At 36.7% G+C, this 23136-nt stretch overlaps 1 protein-coding gene across 7 annotated transcripts in view; it reads left to right on the top strand.

Moving 5' to 3' along the window:
* Positions 1 to 23136, top strand: part of camta1b (calmodulin binding transcription activator 1b) — a 240753-nt gene that overhangs the window by 62288 nt on the left and 155329 nt on the right. For 6 of the 7 annotated variants that reach the window (XM_067387780.1, XM_067387778.1, XM_067387779.1 and 3 more), the window contains exons 1-2: positions 4649 to 4734; positions 14791 to 14858. The gene's annotated coding sequence lies outside the window, so the exon portion shown is untranslated. Of the gene's footprint in view, positions 1 to 4648; positions 4735 to 14790; positions 14859 to 23136 lie in introns of those variants that run through there. The other variant, XM_067387774.1, reaches the window with a different exon arrangement.

Raw genomic sequence — 23136 nt, 5'->3', positions numbered from 1 at the left:
GCAATGAAGAGAGGGGTGGGTTTGTTTGTTTGTTTGGGTTGATTTCAAATATCAACAATGTCTAACAGTGTTTTTCAAAATCCCACCTTTAATTGCTCTTAACTTGAAATTTTTGAGTAAGTTCATTCTTACATTTAACTTTAAATTATCATGTAATCTCAACTTTTTTTTTTAGTAGTGGAAATTTAGCTAGCATTGCTGAAAGAGTACAGCAATATAGAACATTTATCTTATACTTGTTCTAAAATAAGCTCATTCTTTTTTTCACCAAAAAAAAAAACAAAACAAAAACAAACACATAACAGAAACTCTTCTAAATTGGGATAGCAAAGCATTACACTACTAAATTGCCCACTTAACATTAATCTTGCACAAAAACATTATATAACAATTCATTTTAGCATTTATTCTCCCTTTCCAGTGTCATGGCAAAGCATGCTCGGAAATAGAAATCTCAGTCCAGTTTGAGGTAAATTTGTCTAAATTAAAGCTTAAGTTTGTCTAAAAAAAAAAAAAAAAAAAAAAAAAAAACAAGTTAATAAAACTCAAAACAATGAAACAATTCAGATTACTTAAAATGTGTCAGTGTGTTACTTAAAATGTGTTAACTCAAAAAAAAGTTCTAAATACTCATAAAAGTTCATTTGATTGAACTAATTTGTTTAATTTGAGTTTGCCCTACTCAAACCAATTACTTATTTTGAGCGTTAAAGTTTACAGTGTATAAGCTTTCAGATTTATCATAAAAGGCAGTAGATTTTCCCACTAGTGAGTAGAATTAAGCCATAACATCAACACATAAAGCCATATCATCAAATCGGAACAGTTTAGTAGGTTAGTAGATTCCACTTAGCAAGTATTAATGAATTTGTTAATACATTTTGAGGAAGAAAGAACGGACTGTGTTTGGGAAACAACTCTTATTTTTCGTATACTTCTTGATTGCAAAGATTTTTTGTGAAGATCTGCCTCCAATGTAAAGATTTTCTGAGTGAGAAATGATAGCAGAACAACCTGTAGGATTGAACAGGAGATTTATGTGATATTTCAGTAGAATGTGGTTAATTGTTATTAAAAATTATTGTAAATTATTGAGTTTTTATCTGCCTTTTTCCTTTAAACTAAAATGCTAAATCATACCGAACATGATTAGAAACTGGGACCACTGTGGAATCAGAATAGAAGATATTATATTATATTATATTATATTATATTATATTATATTATATTATATTATATTATATTATATTATATTATATTATATTATATTATATTATATTATATTATATTATATTATATTATATTATATTATATTATATTATATTACACACACACACTTGCATTTTATTTGGCTACTTTGTGTTACTTTATAAGTGACCTTACATTACATTTTATGCATTTTATGTATTTTTTACCCCTCATTTCATCTGCAAATCTAAAGCTGCAATTGCAAACTATCTAAACCCAGAGATCCTCCATTGATGTAGAAAAAGAGCAAAAGTTAGTAATATTTCTGAGGCGGGCCTTATCAAAGGAACAATGAATCATGTGAGTTGATTTGTCGATTTACATTCACAGACAAACACTGATCACGACAATGGCTCTGATGTTACATATTTTATGTTCTAGAATCAAACATGACAATCATTTCAGTAATATGTTTTTAAAATGAATCTGTTCTCGATTCCCAGGCATACTGTTCAAGCTTTCTCTCAGAGTGCACAACTCACTTTATCCCAGATTATTTGTATTGGCTTTCTATGAGCAGAGTTCATCGGCATCTGTCTGCTTGTCTTCCATAGGTACTGTTTCATCTGTGCCCATCATCTGCACGTCTGCTCATCTCTCTAGCCTTCAGCCATTGATTTCGATGGTGCAATAATATATGAGTTGTACCTGTGGCAGATGGACAGCTCCTGCGGAGATGGAGTTCAGTTCTTACAGCGCACACTCAGTGGAAGATGAGGGCAGGAGGTTTTGATACGATTCAAATGGTTGGAAACTGAACTCATGACCTCAGGGAAAGCAGCAGGGTTTCGGTACGTGAGATGATTCCTCCATCTCAAAGGCGAGCGGAGAGGAACTTCACATTGTCCATCAACTTTTCCCATTTATCACAGTCAGGGAACTGGCAAACTGTTAGTCAGGTTAATTAGCCGCAGTGCTGAGCTATTATTGTGTGCTGTAGAGTATAAACGGAAAGCTGCGTTAAAAGCCGCCGCCTGCAAATCTTTTGTGTTCCATAAACAAAATGAGTGAAATGCTCAGATGTAATAATCAGTAAATAATCAGACGTAAGAACAAAACAACATCCCGTAGTTCAGGGCGCTTCAACAGGGGGTCTCTGACCCATAGGGGGTTCATGGCGGGACAGTAGGGGGTATGCAAATTATTGTTAGATCAAAAAAGTTTTTGTTTCGTGTAAAAATGAAAATGTGCTAAACGTGTTTACTTCAACCAAAGCTAAAGATAAGATGCTGAAGTTCAGCTTAATATTTCATTGTTCCTCCTACATTACATTAGAATTTTACTTAATTAATTTTAATGTACATGTTTTTGAGCCTGTACTTAGATAATGATTAATATTATTGCCTTGTAAACGTCATAATAAAGTATGTAAATAGATTAATATGGCACCACACTCATATCAATATAGGCCAGGCTTAAAATGCAACATTTATTGTATTTACAATAGCAAATTTATACATTGTGTAACAAGGCTCTGTCTCTCTGTTCACCAGTGGGGCCTTGGTATGAAACATGTTGTAGATCATCATTTATTGTTTTATTTTCATGCCAAATAGCTAACAGAAACATCAAATTCTACTGTTACTAGTGTGATTATACTTTAAAGAAAAGTTTCTGTGTTGGCTTGACAAAGCCTTTTTTTTTTTTTTTGAAAGTTTATGAAAGACTATTTAAGGTTTAATTGGCCTTATAGTTAGACAGACTAGTGTATAACTAAATTAACTTTTCATTTTTATTTTCCAGGGTGGAAGAACACGTAATGTGTTATTAAATTATTGTTAAATCAGGAGTTGAACCAGAGCCAATTCTTAAATTCTGAATTTTGCCCAATCCTGGAACAAAGCCTAATGGATTCAGGAATAAAAAAGCATTTCAATTTCTTCTGTCTTTGTTGTGGCATCCTAAACCTAGAATATGAAGTGCTGTAGAATTTTTCATGTTTTTCACAGAATGAGAGTACTGCACTCATATTGGCAGCTGAAATTATAGTAGAATTTGTGGTAACACTTCAGTTAAAGCCTTTATGAATACCTTTTATAATGCATTATACATAATTTACATTATAATGCATTATATGTTTTCATAAATAATTGTAGGCAAACTTAAAATCCATTATAATATTCACAGATACCTTGTTACATCTGTTTTATTTATACTTTCTTGAGGTGTATTATAATGTATTAACTGTGGTTACAATTATTTATGACACCGTATAATGCATTATTATATGCATTACAGGGCATAATTAATGCATTAAAATACTTTTATAATGCATTATACATAAAGGCTTTAAGTAAAGTGTTACTGAATGTGTTTGTTGGCACTGAAAATAAATAAATAAAGCAAGTAGCCTGTAATTACTAATCCAAGGCAGATGTAGATCAACAAATAAGACTTAAAGGGATAGTTCACCCAAGATTGAAAATGATCCCATGAATTACTCACCCTCAAGCAATCCTAGGTGACTATCTTCTCTTAGACAAACACAATCGGAGAAATATTTACGATGTATTGGCGAACACGGAAGCACAAAGGATCATGAATTGGAAGTCTAAAATTAGAAATTTTAAAGAGAAATGTTGGAGGATTTCGAAATAAGAGAAGAGCTTGAGTCAGTTGCCCAGCCATATTTGTCTAAGCTTACGATTCTCCTGTATCCTGCATCCTACATCGCGTCAAGGAAGGGTTACTCATTTGCCGCAAGTTGACTTGTGCAGTATGCGTACGGTCATCTGCTGGAAGCTATACATTTTTAAAAATGGATATTTTTCTCATGAAAATCCATCACTTCACTTCAGAAGCCTTTGTTAACCCGCTGGAACCGTTTTTATTTTTGGGTAAAGTAACCCTTTAAAGTATATCTTTACCAATATTCCATGATTGCAGTACAGCCTTGCACGCGTTGAGAATTGTGTGCTTGTCTGTGTCTTGGATGCATTTTTAGTTTATCAGTGAGTTGTAGCATAAACCTGGTGGCACCTCTGATCTGGCATCACCAGGCTTGGAAGCACATCTCAGATCGCAGCCAGTCGAGGAAATTCAATATTCCATTGTGTCCCCAATCGAGCGCGAGCAGCAGCCTCGATCCCTGGCGAGGACGAGTGCCACTGCGTTTCTGGAGTAGATCCCGGGTGAGCCCAAGCGGAGGACGCGTCTCTCCTCCTTCCTGTCTCTGTCGGATCATGTATTCCGGTTGGGGCCCACGTGTCGTGGAGGAAGCATGAAACGTTCCATCATTCCTTCCCCACCGGGGCCTCGCTGGCAGAGTCGGGGCGGCTCCTGGAAGCTTCTGCCTGGGATATGACCTTCACTCCCTCTCGTAGTAACAAAAGGTGGAGCACATGTGTGGATGGTGGCAGTTTCCTCCCTGACTGTGCTTTTTCTCTCATGATAAAATGAAGAAAAGAGCTGCATTGTTCATCCAAATTTGGCCGACGGCACGGTGAACAATCAGGAAACGTCTTGTTTTGAGTGATCTTTAGCTTTGTGGGTCTTTTTTTCTTCGGAGCTTTACTGTATGTGACTTGTTTTGCTTTTGTGGTTTTAATTAATCTGCAGAGGCGGCTATTAATTGCCGTCGCTGTCCGTCTCGCGCACGAGCTGTAATGTGAATGATCTGAGTGAACTATTTACTGCTTCACTGTGCATGTGGGGAGTTAAACAAATGGAGAAGTTCAAAACAAATTAAAAACTTTTAGGCTTTTGCAATTATGGGGAACATTGCTTGGATGAGGTAATGCGATTTAAGTTTTTCCATCTGTAAATATCCCTGTTTTAGTGAAAGCTGTGGGCTAATTAGTTGAATTGGCTTCTTATTGACAAAAAAATTAACCAGCATGATTATTTTTAGTGGTTCTTTTGAAGGCTGTTTGCTATTGTCGCTGTTGTTGGTTGTAAATAAACCATACACATCTAACCTATCAATTACACCGCAGAGATTAATTCTGTGATTGATATTTGATGAGTGTGTAGTATGTAGATGAGTATGTCACTCGTAGGCGACACTCCATCCCTTAAACTGAATAATTCTCGTGCACACAGTAATGGGAAAATCACATCACCTATAATAATGTGGCCGCTATTTTCATTAATGGCTGACCCTCTTCTCTGTCTCTCTTTCTGGCTGTTTCTCTCTCTCTACCGCTCTTGACTATCTGATAACATCCTAGCAAATGATAGTTTCATTTTTATCAGGGAAGTCAGCAGCCTTGGCACTTGGACAGGGAAAAACAATCTTGCTAAGTGCCAGGTTTCAGCCCACCTCTCTCTCTAACTCCTTCTCTCTCTCTCTTCTGCCTCTCCAGCACAATAACGCCCTCTTCTTATCATTGCCTGAGGTTTACAATTGACCAAAACAAACAAATAACCCAAGAGGGGCACAAGGCCACTGCAAAACAAAAGAGAGAATAGAGAAGATGAAGGGAGAGAACAGGAGAATAAAAGCATTTAAGAAGACAAAGGAAAGAGACTGGTTAAATGTGAGAAAGTCTAAGGAAGGAATAAGGAGAAAGTGACAGCTCAAGCTCTACACCACCATTTTGCATTTACGTTGTATGCATTTTATGCAAGTGTCTTACAGAGCATTTAATCTGCAGTTTACCCTTGGGTTACTTTGGTAATAAAAGCCATAGGCATTGCTTGCACCTTGCTCTACCAGTTAAGCAACAGGAATACCTATTTTATTTAATTATTTCATTTTTATATATATATATATATATATATATATATATATATATATATATATATATATATATATATATATATATATATATATATATATATATATATATATAATATATATATAATATGTGTGTGTGTGTGTGTGTGTGTGTGTGTATTTAGAAGATGTTTTATTCACATATAATATGTATAAAGGAACCCAAGTTTGTTTGAATAAGTGTCGGTGAAGCCACTCTGACACTGTAGTTTTTAAATTTGCAAGACTACTATGGTAGTTTAACAACTTATCTATAAAAAAAAAAAAAGGTAGGTCATGATGTTATAGCAGCCCCAGGTTGTGGGTTCAATTCCCCAGTGAATGCATGAACTGGTAAAATGCAGTGTAAGTTGTTTTTGATAAAAAAAAAAAAAAATCAAATGCATAGATATAAGTTAGTATATGGACATATAAAATCTCCAGTCCTCATTTCTGCATTGCTCACAAATTGATCACAATATGATGCCCAGCAGATGATTTTTTATTTTTTTTATACAAAGGTTATGTTTTATAGACGCAGAATCCAATTTCCTCGGTCTCGTTGTTCTTTCATAATTCATAAAAGCCATGTGTCTTGAAACCTGTTGTCATATATTAATATTAATGACCCAAAACAAACATCATCACCCAGCGTGACTGATCGCACTCTACACAAATGTTTACATCTCTTTGAACAGCTGGAACTGAGCGGTGCAGGCTAACCTTAAACAGCTGCTGTGCTGCAAGGTCTGCTGGGATACACACCTGCAAAAATATAAAAACAACAGAAGTAGAACTTTAGCCCGCTTGCCCCTATCGGCCCTCCACGTCTCTCAAACCGCATAGCGAGAGTTATTTTCTGTGCTGAGGTGACAGGTTTGCCTGCCAGCTCTCTATATCAAACAGCTGGAGATCTGTTCGTGCATCTAATGCTAAAACAACCTGAATGGTTGTTTGTGGTCTGTGCTGATGTTGGTCTAAAGGTTATGAGATCGGGTGGAGCAGCTGTTGGCCATAATGCTCCAAAAATCAGGGATAAATAGACAAATGAATAGATATTTAAAATAGCATTCACATTTTTAAAAGCAGGTAAAGACGTATCTATGCATTTCCTTTTTATTTATTTGTTCATTTTCATATTTTAAATTATTTACAATATATTTCAGTGTTTTTTAACTCGTGAAACTATTTAAGCACATTTTATGTATAAAATGTATTTCCTTCTCTTTCCTTCTCAAAGAAAATATATTTCTTTCCTTTAAAAAATTGCTTTTTTTCTCTTGTTGCTTCACTTGTGCTTGTTGCTTTTCTCTTATTTTATTTTTATTATTTTGTATTATTTACTAGGGGTGTGATTAAAATTTCTCATCGAGGTGAAAAGTCATATGTAGTGCAGCAGGAATCAAAGTTCACTGATCACTTGATGATAGTAAGTGATGAGATGACTGACAAGACCATGGCGGAGGATTCATTGCACAACAGAGCCTAAGCATCTGACAAATGACTTATCTTATCGAAAGTGAAAGTAAAACGCAAGTGAAGCGTGATTTCAATACCACGTCACAGAGTGACTGAAAAACAATAGGTATTAATCTGAAAAGGAAAGTGGTTTCAGAGTAAGCTATTTAATGGTTATTTTTTACTAAAAGTTTTCTTTGGAATGTAAAGGGGGGCAAGTTTGATTTCATGTTGACTTTAGACTCTTAGGAGATCATCCTGTCTTTGGGTGCATTGTCCTTTTAAGGTAAAATGTTTTGACAAGCACTTGTTCATACTTACTGTCCTGCTCATCTCCTATTCTTAGGACCCCTTAAATTTGTCCCAATGGTGTACTAACACAACTGCAACTAGCCCTTGATTAATTAAATCACTTGACTTAGTTCTTCGTTTGTCCGAAAACACTGAGATGGAGGTTCCTTGAGGACCAGACTCAGAACCTCTCTATGACCTGGATCCCCACTAATGGTCCTCTCACCTTCTCTGCCCTTCTCTGGCAGTGTTTCCAGTCAGACTTCTTTTAAAGTATGCCACAGTACATTTCTCCAGTCCTCTGCCAAACTGAGCGAACATCAATCTTAGATCACTATGATGTCCTCTGCACCTTCGCCGGAGTCTTTCTCCTTGAGCCATCGTCTGGACGGCCCAACCACACACATCCACTAATCAAACCGGGCTCTGGAGCGGCATCTCCACAAAGTGCAAGAGAGACATTGGTAAATGACAGTTAAAGGAAGCATTTATCTTTTCTCTGCTATAAGCTACAGAGACTCCGGAGTGTCGTGTCGGTCTTGGCTTGTGTGTGCGCATGCGGACGGTACAAGGACCGGTATGGCGGACACGAGCGCTATGATTAATGGCTCAATTTCCTCTCCCACTTTTTAAAGTGGATTGTCAATTTGCTCTCTGTGATTTGGTGACGTCCCATCTACTGAGTGGGTGGAGAGACAATGTAAAAGATTGTGGATGAGCAGTTTGATTATGATTATTGAGATGACAGTGAGACTCTTGGGGGGACTTCATCGCTTTTTTGCTTCTGACCTTGGGAGGAAAGAGAAAGACACTTCAATTTGAAGCGCGAACATGTGGAAGCACACTTGAGGACATCTCGGTGACATGCAGGCCTAGAAGAGCACATTCATGGTGTTGATTTTAAAGTTTTTAAGTAGTTGTTGGCAGGGATTGACATTAACTTTTTTGCTCACCAACCACTGTGGCTAGTGGTTTTCTAAAGTTACTAGCCACTCAGCATTTTCACTGGCCACAATTTTGAAATCGATACCATGGGGAAAACTGCCATATAGATATTTTTAATATTATCTCATAATATGGCAGCAGGCATGTTAGGCTGCTGTCACTTTAAGACCTGACACACGGATCTCTTATACTGTTACACAACTGCGGGAATGAGTAAAATTATGCGCAATCCCATGCTGAAATTCAAGCCCTGTAACACAAACAAGATTCTTCCAGAGAAAATTAAACGAGCGGGGAGGCGGGTTTGTGTGTCAAGTCACTGTCGGAGAAATGAGAGAGAGAGAAAGAGCAGCTGGTATCGTGTATCTATTTTGCGGAAAATTAGTATTGGAAGCATTTTAGATATATCAGTATTGATATGCATCGAGACATCGATATTTTTGACAGTATTGCACTTAGTTTATTATTTCAGATGACTTTTTAAAAGATTCAATCTGCCAAATTGGCTAGTAGGAGTGATTTCGTTACACGCCACTGCTGAAATCCACGTGCATCTGGCGGTTGGCGGGTGTTAATGTCAAGCCCTGGTTGTAGTCCTCCATCTTATCCTACACTTGTCAAAAGTTTGGAATAATTAAGATTTCTCTTTTGCTAAGAAGTCTCTTATGCTCATCAATATGTAGTGCATATGTATGTGTCTTCACACCTTGGACTTTCCAGGCTGGTGGACCAGGCTGCCCTTAAGGAACCCTACAGTTAGACAGATTGGAAGTGATGGTGTGCTCAGAATGGAGCTGACTGTACCACTTTGTAACATCTGCCGCTTGATAATGTCTGAGTGTTGGTTTAAGCACATCCGGCGCAGTTCAGCGGGGTGCGCTCTGACTAATATTCATTTCGGAAACTGCCAGCCATCTATGTAACGCAGGTTTTAAGGGTACCTGTGGGGACCATGGCAGGAACCAAGTGTGATGGAGTCTTACGCTAATGAATCAGGGCACGTATTCAAAAAGGATCTGTCATGCAAAATTTTCTTCACCCTGCAGCAAATTGTGGAGGAGAATATTTTCAGCAGAATGAGGACTCTCTCCGGTTTTCTTCACGATGCCACAGGGAGCAGTTTGGGTTTAAAGTGCATTCGAGCTTGGTCAAATGAGAGTCGGTTTTAGGATGACCCTCAGCAGAACTCCAAGGCCTCCATCTCAGCCTAAATTAGAAACTTAATATGAATTATGCAGAGATTCGGAGATGTAAGATCACATTTTACAAGCAGTGTATTAGGGATGGGCAGTGTTTTTCAGATTTGTCAAGACTGTTCAATTCAATGAGTTATTCAGCTCTTCTGGCAGTCTACTGTACTCATCTTAATAAGTTTTACTATTTATTTAAAATATTTTAGTTTTAATATGGCATAGTTCTATTAAAAATGTTTTTAAAACCTGCTTTCTGTGCCGTTTTGGAGCTCATGATGAATCAAACCGCAAAGTACCACCAAAAATCATGCTGTAACCAATCTCACCATTACAAACAAAGCCTCATATGATGTTTTCATGATTGATCATAGCTGTCGCTTCTGATGCCCATCCTTAACATTTTTTAATTATTTCAGTCATTGCTATATTGTATTACCGCATCACGGATCTTGTAGCAGAAGACTTTGATTTTTGTTTTTTGATGCAATTGGCATTTTTGCCTTGACTAATTCTAAAGTGTTACCCATGGTCAAACACCAAAAGGCACTCCTCAGCTCAAGCGGGCCAGCTTGATCATTTAAACAAAGCGCTTCATCAAAAAGCGACTGACACTTTGAATTAATAGCTGGAGTAATTGAACTCGATAGTCGTTACGTCTTTTTCACAAGCTCGACGGTGACGCGAAATCCACACGTTTTCCATCGTGTCTGTTTTGCGGCTCGAACGCTTCTCTTAAATAAGCCTGTCAGAGAGTCATATTGTTCACGACTTCTTCTCTTTCATATTGGGAACAACAGAAGGAGACGGATGGCAGGCCTGGCCTTTTGAAACAGGTAGCAGGATTTGCTCATGTCTTCCTTTGGTGTTGAATTGTTAGAAGTGTTTCAAAGATCATTTTCACAGGAGGCCGATTTGCATTTCATAAAGTTTAGCAACAAGCATTCAAGACGTAAGCCAGAGAGAGAGAAAAAGAGAGAGAGGCATTGTCTGGAAGGAAGAAGACACTTCAGTTCGTCTGGAACGTTGGCTCTTCCTCACACACCTCTCTTGACTCCCGTTTACCCCCTACTATAGTTTAAAGAGAGCTTTGAGGAGTTTCACATTTGTCGGCTCCTTAGTGGCAAACTTGGAGGCGCTCATTGGCAGTCAGAATGAGGCGTCGGCGCCGCCCTTCAGGTTAACTGCAGGTTAGGGAAAGAGCCGCCTGGAGCAGGTTTGCTAAAAAACCGAACGACTGGCCCATGGGGTTCGGGGGAAGTCAGAGGGAGGGGGAAAGGGAGAAGCGAAGGAATGAGGAAGGGATGTTCTCTGGCAGAACGCTGAAGCCCCGAGGCCTTCATCTTCATTTCAATGCAAAATGACTTTGTCATATAATCTCTTTGGTGACTACAGCTCTGAGTTAGGAGCACGGAACAGAGGAATAATAAGGCAATGAGAGCAAAGAGGAGGGGAGGAGTGCTGGGAAAGTGCATAGAGCACAAAAAAGCAAGCTTATCGGAAAAAGAGGAAAACTAGGGACAGTAAAGACGAGCGAGCCGCTGAGAATTGACTCCTTAATAAACAGAATTTGACAAAAGCCCGGCTCCCCGATGCTCTGTATCTGTCTTGATGCTTGTTTGCCAAATTACAGCGGGTCATTGTTTTTCATTCAGTCCATCAGAGGCAGTGCCAGGACACTCCCAGGGTCCCAGCATAGCAAACAATCAGACAGTGAGAATAGAGACCCCCGGCCCAGCGGTAAACAGGATAACAAAGAAGTATGTGTTGCGGTCACATAAGATAATGGAACGCTTTATGAAAAATCACAAAAAACAATGAAAGCAGCCACTGGTGTGGTTGGCATGCATCAGAAGCCGTATCTGACTACTTTCGAGTGATAAAACTAGCAGATTACCCAATCGAATGGTCTACAATCGCACCCTCCACAATGCCAGCTGGATTTTTCCTTTGCTCAGTGTTATTGTCTTGTTTTTGGCTAATTAGTGTGGAGTTTGTAACCTCTTGTTTGGTGATCCTTGGCATCCATCCAACAGTCGATGTTTGTCTTGATAAACCTTCCTTTCTAGTTAAAGGGATAGTTTGCCCAAAAATGTCATCATCTGTCATCATTTACTTACTTTCATATCATTCCAAACCTGTATGCATCTCTTTTTTCTGTGGAACAAAAAAAAATTATGAAAAAAGTGAGAGTTGAGTTTAGAATTCTTCAAAATATCTTTGTTCCATCAAAGAAACAAAGTCATACAGGTTTGGAACTGCATGAGAGTGACTAAAGGATTACAGAATGTTCATTTTCACAATATGGATTTCAGTTCAGTTTAATTAATCTTTCCTAAATTCAAATTGCAATTTGCCATCCTTTTTTGATCTGATTTAAATCCTGAATTGAAATTCTATTCTACTTCAGGAACTGAAAGGTTCGCAACCCTAGTATAGACACTTGTGTTTATGAACACGTCCTCTTTCCTCTTGGCTCTTTAATGCACTACTCATTTCTTTTCTCTTTGCCTTCAATAATGATGGCAGCAGGGTTAAATTGGCACTGCTCAAGTTGGCTTCTCTAAATTGAAACCAAGAAAGAACATTGCCAGTTGTGTTCCAATACACTTCCCTGGGCCTTCTGCCTGTTTTCAGAGCTGAGCCAAGAGAGCATATGGCCGCATGTAGATACACAGCAAATCTTTCGCGTGACTGTCAGCCGAACACTCTGCCCTCCTCTCTGTTGTGAAGAGCGTCCTGATGTGTCTGTCCTGTAGACGTGCACCACTTGTTACCCAAATCCCCTCTCTTTAGCCACATTCTACTTCATATAAAGCACAAACAACTGTGATAGAGCTGTTAACACATATGTGACGTACGTTGTCTCTGCGTTCTAGAAGCCCAGACACTCATTCTCCTCACGCTTTGCTAAAATGAGCCCACTGGTGCATAAAATGAGATCGGTCTTTCAACTGATCTCAGAATTCAGGCACAAGTAACTCATGTGCACGTGAATGTTGTCTTAAGCGCTCCGGTGGTGGTTGCACAACGATACGATGCAGGATCTGCCACTTGTCAGACGAGTTGAGAGTCGATATGCCACGCTGATTGGCTGTAGGGCTCGAGATGTGATTCGGCCCTTGGGGCTGTGTAATCTGGCTCCTGACAGCTGCTCAGCGGGTAGTCTGAACACTTTACGAATATCCCGGAGCGACGGATGAATGATGGTCATCGTCAGGTCATCTAGAAACATCCGCAACTCTTGTATCTCGGCATGGAGAAGGACGGGTTACTCATACTAATGCTCAAAACCTCTTTTCACAAGATCATGTTCTTGGACAACACTCACTAAGTTTATATGACCGTGTTTTGTGGTGTTTAAATTGAGTACTCTAGTTTTATAAGAGGAAGGCTGGTCAATTTTACAACACCTGAGAGAGAGTAACACTCAGATTTGGTTTTAGGACTTTTAATAGGCCTGATAACATCAAGGGCAACATGTAACCTTCTATCTATCTATCTATCTATCTATCTATCTATCTATCTATCTATCTATCTATCTATCTATCTATCTATCTATCTATCTATCTATCTATCTATCTATCTATCTATCTATCTATCTATCTATCTATCTATCTATCTATCTATCTATCCGTCTGTCTGTCTGTCCGTCCGTCATTTGATCTTTTGTTTGTCTGTTTGTTCATTTGTCTATAGTTCATTCGTTCGTTTGTTTGTTCTATCTAGCGTTCATTTGTTCGTTACCTTCATTTGTTTGTTCCTTGATTCATTTGTTTGTCCGTTTATAGTTCATTGTTCTATCATTTGTTTGTTTGTTCTATCACTTGTTTGTTCTATTTATCATTCGTTCATTCTATCATTCCTTCTTTCTATTGTTCTATCTTTTGTTTGTACACTCCTTCATTCATTTGTTTGTTCCTTCATTCTTTCATTTTTGTTCATTCATTTGTTCACTCATTCCTTCATTCATTAATTTGTTTGTTTGTTCATTCTATCATTAGTTTGTTCATTCATTATTTTCATTTGCTCTACCATTTGTTCATTCTATCGTTCGTTTGAGCTAACGTTTGTTCTATCATTCGTTCGCTCTAACGTTCATTCTCTCCAACGTTCATTCGCTCTAACATTTGTTCTATCATTTGTTCATTCTGTCATTCCTTCATTCATTTGTTTGTTCATTCCTTTCTTCATTCAATTGTTCATTCCTTCATTCTTTCATTTTTGTTCATTCATTTGTTCATTCCTTCCTTCATTCATTTGTTTGTTCGTTCATTCTATCATTAGTTTGTTCATTCATTCATTTCATTCACTCTACCGTTTGTTCATTCTATCGTTCGTTTGCTCTAACGTTTGTTCTATCATTCGTTCGCTCTAACGTTCGTTCTCTCCAACGTTCATTCACTCTAACATTTGTTCTATCTTTTGTTCATTCTGTCATTCCTTCATTCTATCGTTTGTTCGCTCTAATGTTCGTTTTATCGTTCCTTCTATCCATCTATCATTCTAGGCCTATAAACCATTAAACTTTAAGGTTTTAAACTTGGGCAAACTTTGCCTTTTTAGTTAAAAATTACATTTGTATGAATTTAAATGTATTTGAATTGCACTCAACCCTGGTGTTTCAAGGTATTTCCAAGAATACCTGATAGTACATGGTACTTTTTGGTTGTTTTTTTTTTATTGTGTGACCAGTGGAAACTCAAGGGCGGGAAATAACGGGATGAGGAGAGGGGAAAGGGATTGTGGAATGTGTGCTGACTAGGAATTCTTTATTTATTTATTTTATTATTATTTATTTTTAATTAAATTTGAAAATAAAGCTGATCCTAACTGATATCTCAGTTGATAATGGAACACTAACATTGTAATGTTATTGAACTAGGCAATTAGCATTTTTAAGACGTTTTAGACAGTGAAAAGAGCACAATCCTGAATATTCCTTTATTCTGTCTGTTGCAGGAGATTGCAGCCTACTTGATAACATTTGAAAAACATGAAGAGTGGCTGACGACGTCCCCCAAAACCAGGTAAGATGACACGCGTGACGGCGTTTCCTTGTTTCATTTGTACAGTACAGTGTTACCTGAAAAGCAGAAAGGTGCATTTCAATACAGCTGCCAGTTCTTGCACATTTCACGGGCATGTGCAGACAGATAATGGAATATTAATGACTATTTATAATGCAAGATGTGGCCAGGTCTATTAGCTTAATGCTGTCTTTGCTCACCAATGCCATTAATGTGGGTGGTAATGTGGTGAGATGGTAGAACATCACCCTACGGTGATAAGGGCTCAGCACGAAATTTACAGTGTTACTTGATTTACGGAGCATCGATAATGAAAAAGCTTTTTACTTTTAATGCCAGTTTCTATATCTATCCAGAGAGATAACAGCTGTGATATGATGATGAATGCAAATTAAGATAATATGTGGTTATATATGTAGCACACGTCAAGAGCGACCAAATGGCACGTAGATTAATTCTAAACTTTGACGTTCCAAATGTTTTCAGTGCAGTTTATTTCTATACGAGGCCGTGCAATTAAATTTAATCATGACTAACGGAACTTGTGTGTAAAGATGAAAATATCCAATGGTGTCAAAAGAGCAATTTGGCATGCTTATCTGCAATGGTCCAGAAAGATAAGTTTGGATTTATTCAAAAAACTGTGGAAGGAGCAAGGGTTTGTATGGGAGGCAAATCAAGGGAAAGGGAAAACGTGGGCTGACAAATCACCACGGGGTTTCGGGTTCAGGAGCTGTTTACATGGACAGAGGTTACCTGGCCAGCATCTGGACCTGTCATTCACCGAACGTGTACACTCACATTTGTAAGTACAGCGAGCGGAAGAGGCAAATAAGAGCTGCTTTACTGAGCACACAGCTGAGAAACAACCTCGTTTTCTTGTGTAACGGTATTTAGTGATTCAGCTCTGACATCAGATACCAAATGACTCATAAGATGCTTTTTGATTTGTTTGTGTTTTACGTAGGCACACAGACACATACACAGTGCCCCCAAAATATATTTTAGGAATTAAGCTGCACATAAAAATATCTGAGTGTCATTGCATTAGATAACAAAATATCAAGCGTCATTTATTTTGAAGAAAGAAGCACAAACATACTTTTCAAGCCGAAAAAAATAACTACTCATACACATTTTTGAATTGCATGAGATTAGCTCGCATTGCACATATTACAGAGGTTCTGTTAACTGAAACATTTCCGTTCCAATTTATAAAAACATGACAGATAATTCTAAATGCAATGACCTTTAGACATTTTTAAGTGAGACTTAAGTGTATAGATATAGGTTTATCCTTTTAAATCGATAAAAAAGATTACACAATGAGTTAAAAGCATGTTACTGCAATACTAAATTTATATGCACTACCGTTCAAATGTTTGAGTCAGTGAGATTATTTTTAAATGTCTATTATGCTCACCGATGCTCAAAACTGTGGAAGCTTCCGCCATGAAATAAAAAATTCGGACTTTTTTTTTTCTCCGAATTGTGAGATATAAACGAGATATATGCGAGATATGAAGTCAGAATTGTGTGAAATAGTCAGAATTGCATGATATAAACTCCCAATTGTGTATTATAATGTTCAATTGTGAGGGGAAAAAGAGGTTTTTCCTTCTTGCAATTGCATGTTGTAAAGTCAAAATTGCGAGATATAAACTCACAATTCTGAGGAATAAGATGCAATGTAGTTTATATCTCACAATTCTGATATAAACTCAGAATTGCGAGTTAAAAAGCCAGAATTGTGTGATTGCAAGAAACAAGTTGAATTCACTTTATCTCGCAATTCTGAATTCATAACTCGAAATTGCGAGTTTAAATCTTAAAAAAAAAAAAAAATCAGAATTATGAGATGCAAACTCGAAATGGCAAGAAAAAATCCAAATTGTGAGATAAAAAGTCGCAATTGCCTTTTTTATTTTTTTATTTATGCCGGAAACAAGCATACATTCAAAACGATACAATAAAAACAGTAATATTTTAAATTATATCATTATAAAATAACTGTTTTCTATTTGAATATGTTTTAAAATGCAATTTATTCCTGATGAAAAGCTGTATTTTCAGCATCATTACTCCAGTCTTCAGTGTCACATGATCCTTCAGAAATCATTCTAATATGCTGATTTGCTGCTCAAGAATCATTTATGATTATTATCAATGTTGAAAACAGTTGTGCTGCTTCATATTTTTGTGAAAACCGTGAAACGTTTTCAGGATTAATGAATAGAAAGTTCAAAAGAACAGCATTTATTTAAAAGAAAAATCTTATGCAATATCATATCTTTACTTTTACTTCTGATCAGTTTAATGTGTGCTTGCTAAATAAAAGTATTAATTTCTTTCAAAACTTTTGAACGATAATGTACCTTTAAAAAAACAGTATGTTTTGCTTTTAGAGAGAATCTGTGTGCCCCCATTATGTGGGTCACATGAGAAAAGTGCATCCAAATTAGAGCTTAACGATGAAGCGTTAATGATATGATCGCAGTGTGTGACAGCACCAGGACACAGAGCAGCAGGGAAGAGACTGCCGGGCAACTGTCCTCTACACACACACACACAAACAAACATGTAAACACAAGTGTTCCCACTGAGTCGCACACACACACATGCACTCACACACAGCCCCTCGCCGCCCCCGGCCTGCCTTTACATAATGCCGCTGATTTCAGTCTGCAATTTGCCATGGCTGTTTAGTGCAGCGAGTGCTTTCCTGCTCTTAATGAAGCCTGTGTGACTCCAGGCTGTCTTCAGGGGTCACAACCAGTGTGAGTTCACACTGCAAGCGACGAGTGGAGATGCACAGCCGACATCACTCCTAAATGCTTACACACACACACACACACACACACACACACACACACACACACATTCATCTCGTAATATAATTAAAGCAATGAAAGCACTGCTGTGATTGTCGTCGTATTAATTTGAAGTTAAAAGAGTGCTTGTATCTCAGTTATGACTCTTTATGAAAAGATAGGTTGGGTAATTCACTCATGATGTCTCATCTCAGGATATTAATTTATTTTTATAGCACCGATAAGACCTTTAAGGCCAGCTTTGATGTATTTTTGTTGTCATTTGTCGATTTGCGCTAATATTCGTTCAGTGCTTTTATTTGTTCACACATATGTGCTTTGTGTGAGTTGGCTAGACGTTCCTGCTCTGTGTATTTGTATTTATAAATGTGTCCTGGCATGTGCATATGTGTGCATGTTAACCTTTATATGCCTAGCAGATCTTGGCACTGCCGCCACTCTGTGTATGTGTGCCCACTTTCCATTTAAAGAAGCTTGAAGCGTCTATAAACGTCTGCGGCAGCCTCAGTGTTTCCTGGGATTCTGTATTTGAGGTTCCGGCACTCCAGGGCCTTCAATCTATACAGTTCTCTCCAAACGTTTCTGAATTTAATAACAGGAAATATTTGTTATAAGAATTATTACTTAGAATTATACTAATCGTTGTAAGAATTATATACAAATTATATGTTATAAGAATTATAGTTATAAGAATAATTGGTTCACTCAGCCAGGCATTATTAATTCCGCTTAGCAGCTATTTTTTAGTATTTGATGTTGTTGAAATTCTGCAATGTGACATTTTAAACAGCATTTTGCTCATCCTTAAATATTAATTATCTATAAATTATAATATTGTGTAATATAAATTATTAAAACAAAATATAATGTTAAACATTTATTAACATGATTAATATTATTATATATTATATTATGTAAATATTATTATAATATATATATATATATATATATATATATATATATATATATATATATATATATATATATATATATATATATATATATATATATTACATAATATAATATTTACATAATATTATAATATAATAATAATAATAATAATATATATACATATGACCCTGGACCACAAAACCAGTAATAAGTCGCACGTGTATATATTGGTAGCAATAGTCAACGACACATTAAATGGGTCAAAATTATCTTTTTTTTTTTTTTTTTTTTTTTTTTTTAATGCAAAAAATCAATATGATATAAAGTAAAGATCATGGTCAATGAAAATATTTTGTACATTTCTTACCGTAAATATATAAAAAAAAAATATGTTTATGAGTGGATATGCATTGCTAAGAACTTCATTTGGACAACTTTAAAGGCGATTTTCTCAATATTTTGAATTTATTTTGCACCCTCAGATTCCAGATTTTCAAATAGTAGTATCTCTACCAAATATTGTCATATCATAACAAACATACATCAATGGAAAGATTATTTATTCAGCTTTCAGATGTTGTATGAATCTCAATTTAAAAAATTGATATATATATACTAAAACTACATAATAATAATAATTGGTATACTTTATGCAATTATTCTTATCAAAATATAATTATATGAATAATTTTAATATTATATAGTAATCATAAAATTATGTATATTAACAATAACAACAATAAGTTGTTATCATTATTGTTATTATTATATAAGATTTTAATGTAGTTTTTGTGATCTCATAATAATTGAGAGACTAATTAGAATATTTGTACTTTTAATTTGTTATATGGCAGGACCATTAAAGGGATAGTTTAAATGAAAAAATGAAAAAAAAAAATTTTTCACCCAAAAATGAAAGTTTTGTCATTATTCACTCACCCTTATGTTGTTCCAAACCTGTATGAGTTTCATTCTTCTGTTGAACTCACACACACACACACACATGCTGTGTTTCTGTGAATTGCGAGGACTTTCCATAGGCGTAATGCATTTTATACTGTACAAACTGTACATTCTATCCCCCTACACTACCCCTAACCCTAAACCTAACCATCACAGGAAACTGTGCACACCTTTACTTTCTCACAAAAACACCATTTAGTATGTTTATTAATCCATCTACATTGTGGGAACCACTGGCTGGTCCCCACAATGTAGGTGAACTCATGTTTATATTACATCGTGGGGATATTTTACAGAATGACAGTAACCAAACAGTTGATGAGCCCCATTGACTTCCATAGTATTTTTTCCCCTACTATGGAAGTCAATTGCTTCAGTCAACTGTCTGGTTACCAACATTCTTTAAAATATCTTCTTTTGTGTTCAACAGCAGAATGAAACTTATACAGGTTTGAAACAACTTGAGGATGAGTAAATGATGACAGAATTTTCATTCTTGGGTGAACTATCCCTTTAAAATACACTATGATTATTTTATGTGTAGCAAAATGGCGATATTCAGTCTTGTTATTAGAGAAATTTAACAAAATTGAGTAGCTCAGGCTAAAACAAGAAAAAAATGATTTGCCATTGGGATAAATATGGGTATTTAATTCAAAAGGGGGGAAAAAACATCTTATCCCATTGGCAATTTTTTTTTCTTGTCTTTAGCATGAATATTGTTGAATTTCTGTGCTTTCTCTCTCCCCTAGTCTGCTGTGCAGTCGCTCCCAGACTCCTTCAGTCTCTCTCTAAAGAACAACACATAAAGGGCCCTTTCCCATCAAAACAATGACATCTGAGGAATACCAATGCATGCCCGCTGCCGTTTTGTCAAAGTTTAATTTGGCTGATCTGCTTTGTGTCATGTGTCTCTCCTCTCTTCCGCGAGGGGAGTGCATCTGAGGTCGTAATTAAACACCACACGCTCATTCATGTGCAAATGCACCCAGGGCTCTTTGAAACCGAAGCGATGGAAGATAGAACAAGGAGAAAATTGATAAACAGAGGGAAAGGAAAGCAGGGAGGACGCAGAGGAGAAAGTGTCCGCTCGTCTTCAGGAGTGCATGTTTCCTGCTCGAGTTGTAGTGGACTTTGTAGGCCAGTGAACCGAGAAGATCCGTCTGTACCGTGGTGAATTTTAAACAGAACTAGAATAGAAAGCGCTTGTGCCGAACGGACCTTTGCGCGTCAATTCTCCCCATTTGTTCTTAAAGGTACACAATCGACCAATTAAAGCGCTAATGATCTATATCAGTTTATCATCGGAGTTGACAAACATGAAAGTCGAGGTAATTGATCCATAACAGAAGTTTGATTGGGCAGAGGGACACACAAACAACGTTCAGGAATACACACACACACATATATATTGTGAGTCAGCATGTGTTTTATCTGACTTTCAGCCAGGAGAGAGATAGAGAGAGAGATTGATCTGCTCTCTCTCTGTGATGTACACACCTACTGGCAGCTCCAGACACAAACAGAATATATTCAATATACCGACACACTGTACATGACTGTGATGATAGTCTAAAGAGTGCTTTACACTTCATCTTCTGCTTTGTTTTTATCACACGTGTCCACTGGTGCAAAGTCAGATGAGCTGAGCGGATGTTTTCAATTCATTCTCTATGGGAGCCGAGCAGCAGGGGCTGTCAGTGGCGGCGAGCGAGCGATGAGAGTGTCAGAAAGTTGGGAAAATTTGAACCTCAGAGCCAAAAAAGGTCCTGCTTACTGTTGTTGATGAAAGGGTAGTTTCAGAGCTTAAACTACATTGTTACATATTACTATGCATAGATTTCAAATTAATTTTGAACTCTTTCATTGTGTATATATATATATATATATATATATATATATATATATATATATATATATATATATATATATATATATATATATATATATAAATGCTCTCACTGTGGATTTCTAGCATTTTGAGCTGGCTTCTTCGTGTAAAAGCCAGTTTAATTATCTGAATTACAACAGAGACAGAGTTAGACATAAATCAGCTGAATTGTCCTGTATTCCAAAATGTAGCCAAACCCAAATCATAATGCAATTCAAGTGTGTGTTGCATTCTCAGTGTTGCCACTAGGGGTGCTTGTCACAATTGTTTACTTGTGTAGAGCATGTTTCTGACCTTACACCTTTCTGACCAAAGCACCTTACATTGTATGGAAGTAAATTAATGCCAAATGTTTTTGAAATAAAAAGCTTGTTGAATTGCTCTAACTGAAAAAAAAAATATGCATTACATTAGCTGTACTTGCATTTAGATGCACTGTATTTTTAAGGCTTGCATTTTTATGGGATGAAATTCAACACAGTCGTATATTTAAGCTGTGAATATTTCAATTAAAAATATTTCACACACATTTTCATTATTAAAAATTAAATAATTCATATTCACATTTCAAATTTCACTGCCAAGATATTTATTCTGTTTAAAAATACAACCTATAAAATTCGACTAGCAATTTTCAGTCCATTTTATTTCACTTTACAAATTCGCTTCCACAAATTCAGTGGCTCAAATTCGGCAGAAAATTCAACATTTCACATCCGGGAACTGCAGGAAGAGCAGTAGAGTGCCGATGCATCATCTCGATCTGCTGTTGGTCTTCTTCACCAGCAGGTGCCGCTAGCGGCTGTTTAGGAAGACCAAAGCAACGCTAGTAAGTCATTCATTCATAAAAACGGATTTACAGAATTAGAGCAAGCGGTAAGTGAATGTGTGATGATTATCAGGGCCAGTATAAATGCAGAAAAGCTGATAAAGACACAAAAGCTGCATTTATGTTTAATTCAGTGTATTTACGCTTACTTTCCCTGTGTAGCTACAGCTTTCTCTACAGTGAACAAGATAACGTTATTGCCCGATGCTGGTGTATAGATCAAACGTTAAATCTGAGATAGACATATATTTCTCTCTGTTGTTTAGTTTCCTTAACTTTGTATCGCAGCGCTGTGTTGTAATACTAGGGCTTCCCTCATCCGTCATAGCTGCCATCAGGACATATAAACTCTTAACACAGCTTAATGGACTCGTACAGTGATATAAAAGACCAAACTCGCACCTCATTTGTGATGTAGGTTAGACTATATAGGCTCCAAGAAAGCAGATACTGGCATTAAGTTGATTTGACGCTGAACGTTTGATTATGATATTCGCAAATTTAGGGACCGTCTCTAAAGTTACGACATTCTGTATTCACGTTTTTTATTTCAAAAACATTTGGCATTATTTTACTTCCATACCATTGCATTAACCCTATAAATCCTGCTGTATCATATTTGATGCACAAATGTCTGACGCCTCTTTGCTGTGAAATATTCATTGATATTCATAAAGTAAACTTAAAGGGTTAGTTCACCCAAAAATGAAAATTCTGTCATTAATTACTCACCCTCATGTCTTTCCACACCCGTAACACCTTTGTTCATCTTTGGAACACAAATTAAGATATTTTTGATAAAATCCGTTGGCTCAGTGAGGCCTGCATTGCCAGCAAGATAATTAACACTTTCAAATGCCCAGTAAGGTACTA

This window comes from Chanodichthys erythropterus, chromosome 6 (genome assembly GCF_024489055.1).
Source record: "Chanodichthys erythropterus isolate Z2021 chromosome 6, ASM2448905v1, whole genome shotgun sequence".
In the NCBI taxonomy this organism is placed as follows: Eukaryota; Metazoa; Chordata; class Actinopteri; order Cypriniformes; family Xenocyprididae; genus Chanodichthys; species Chanodichthys erythropterus.
Note: the sequence above shows the minus strand (reverse complement) of the source record. Positions and strands in the feature narration are given on the sequence as shown.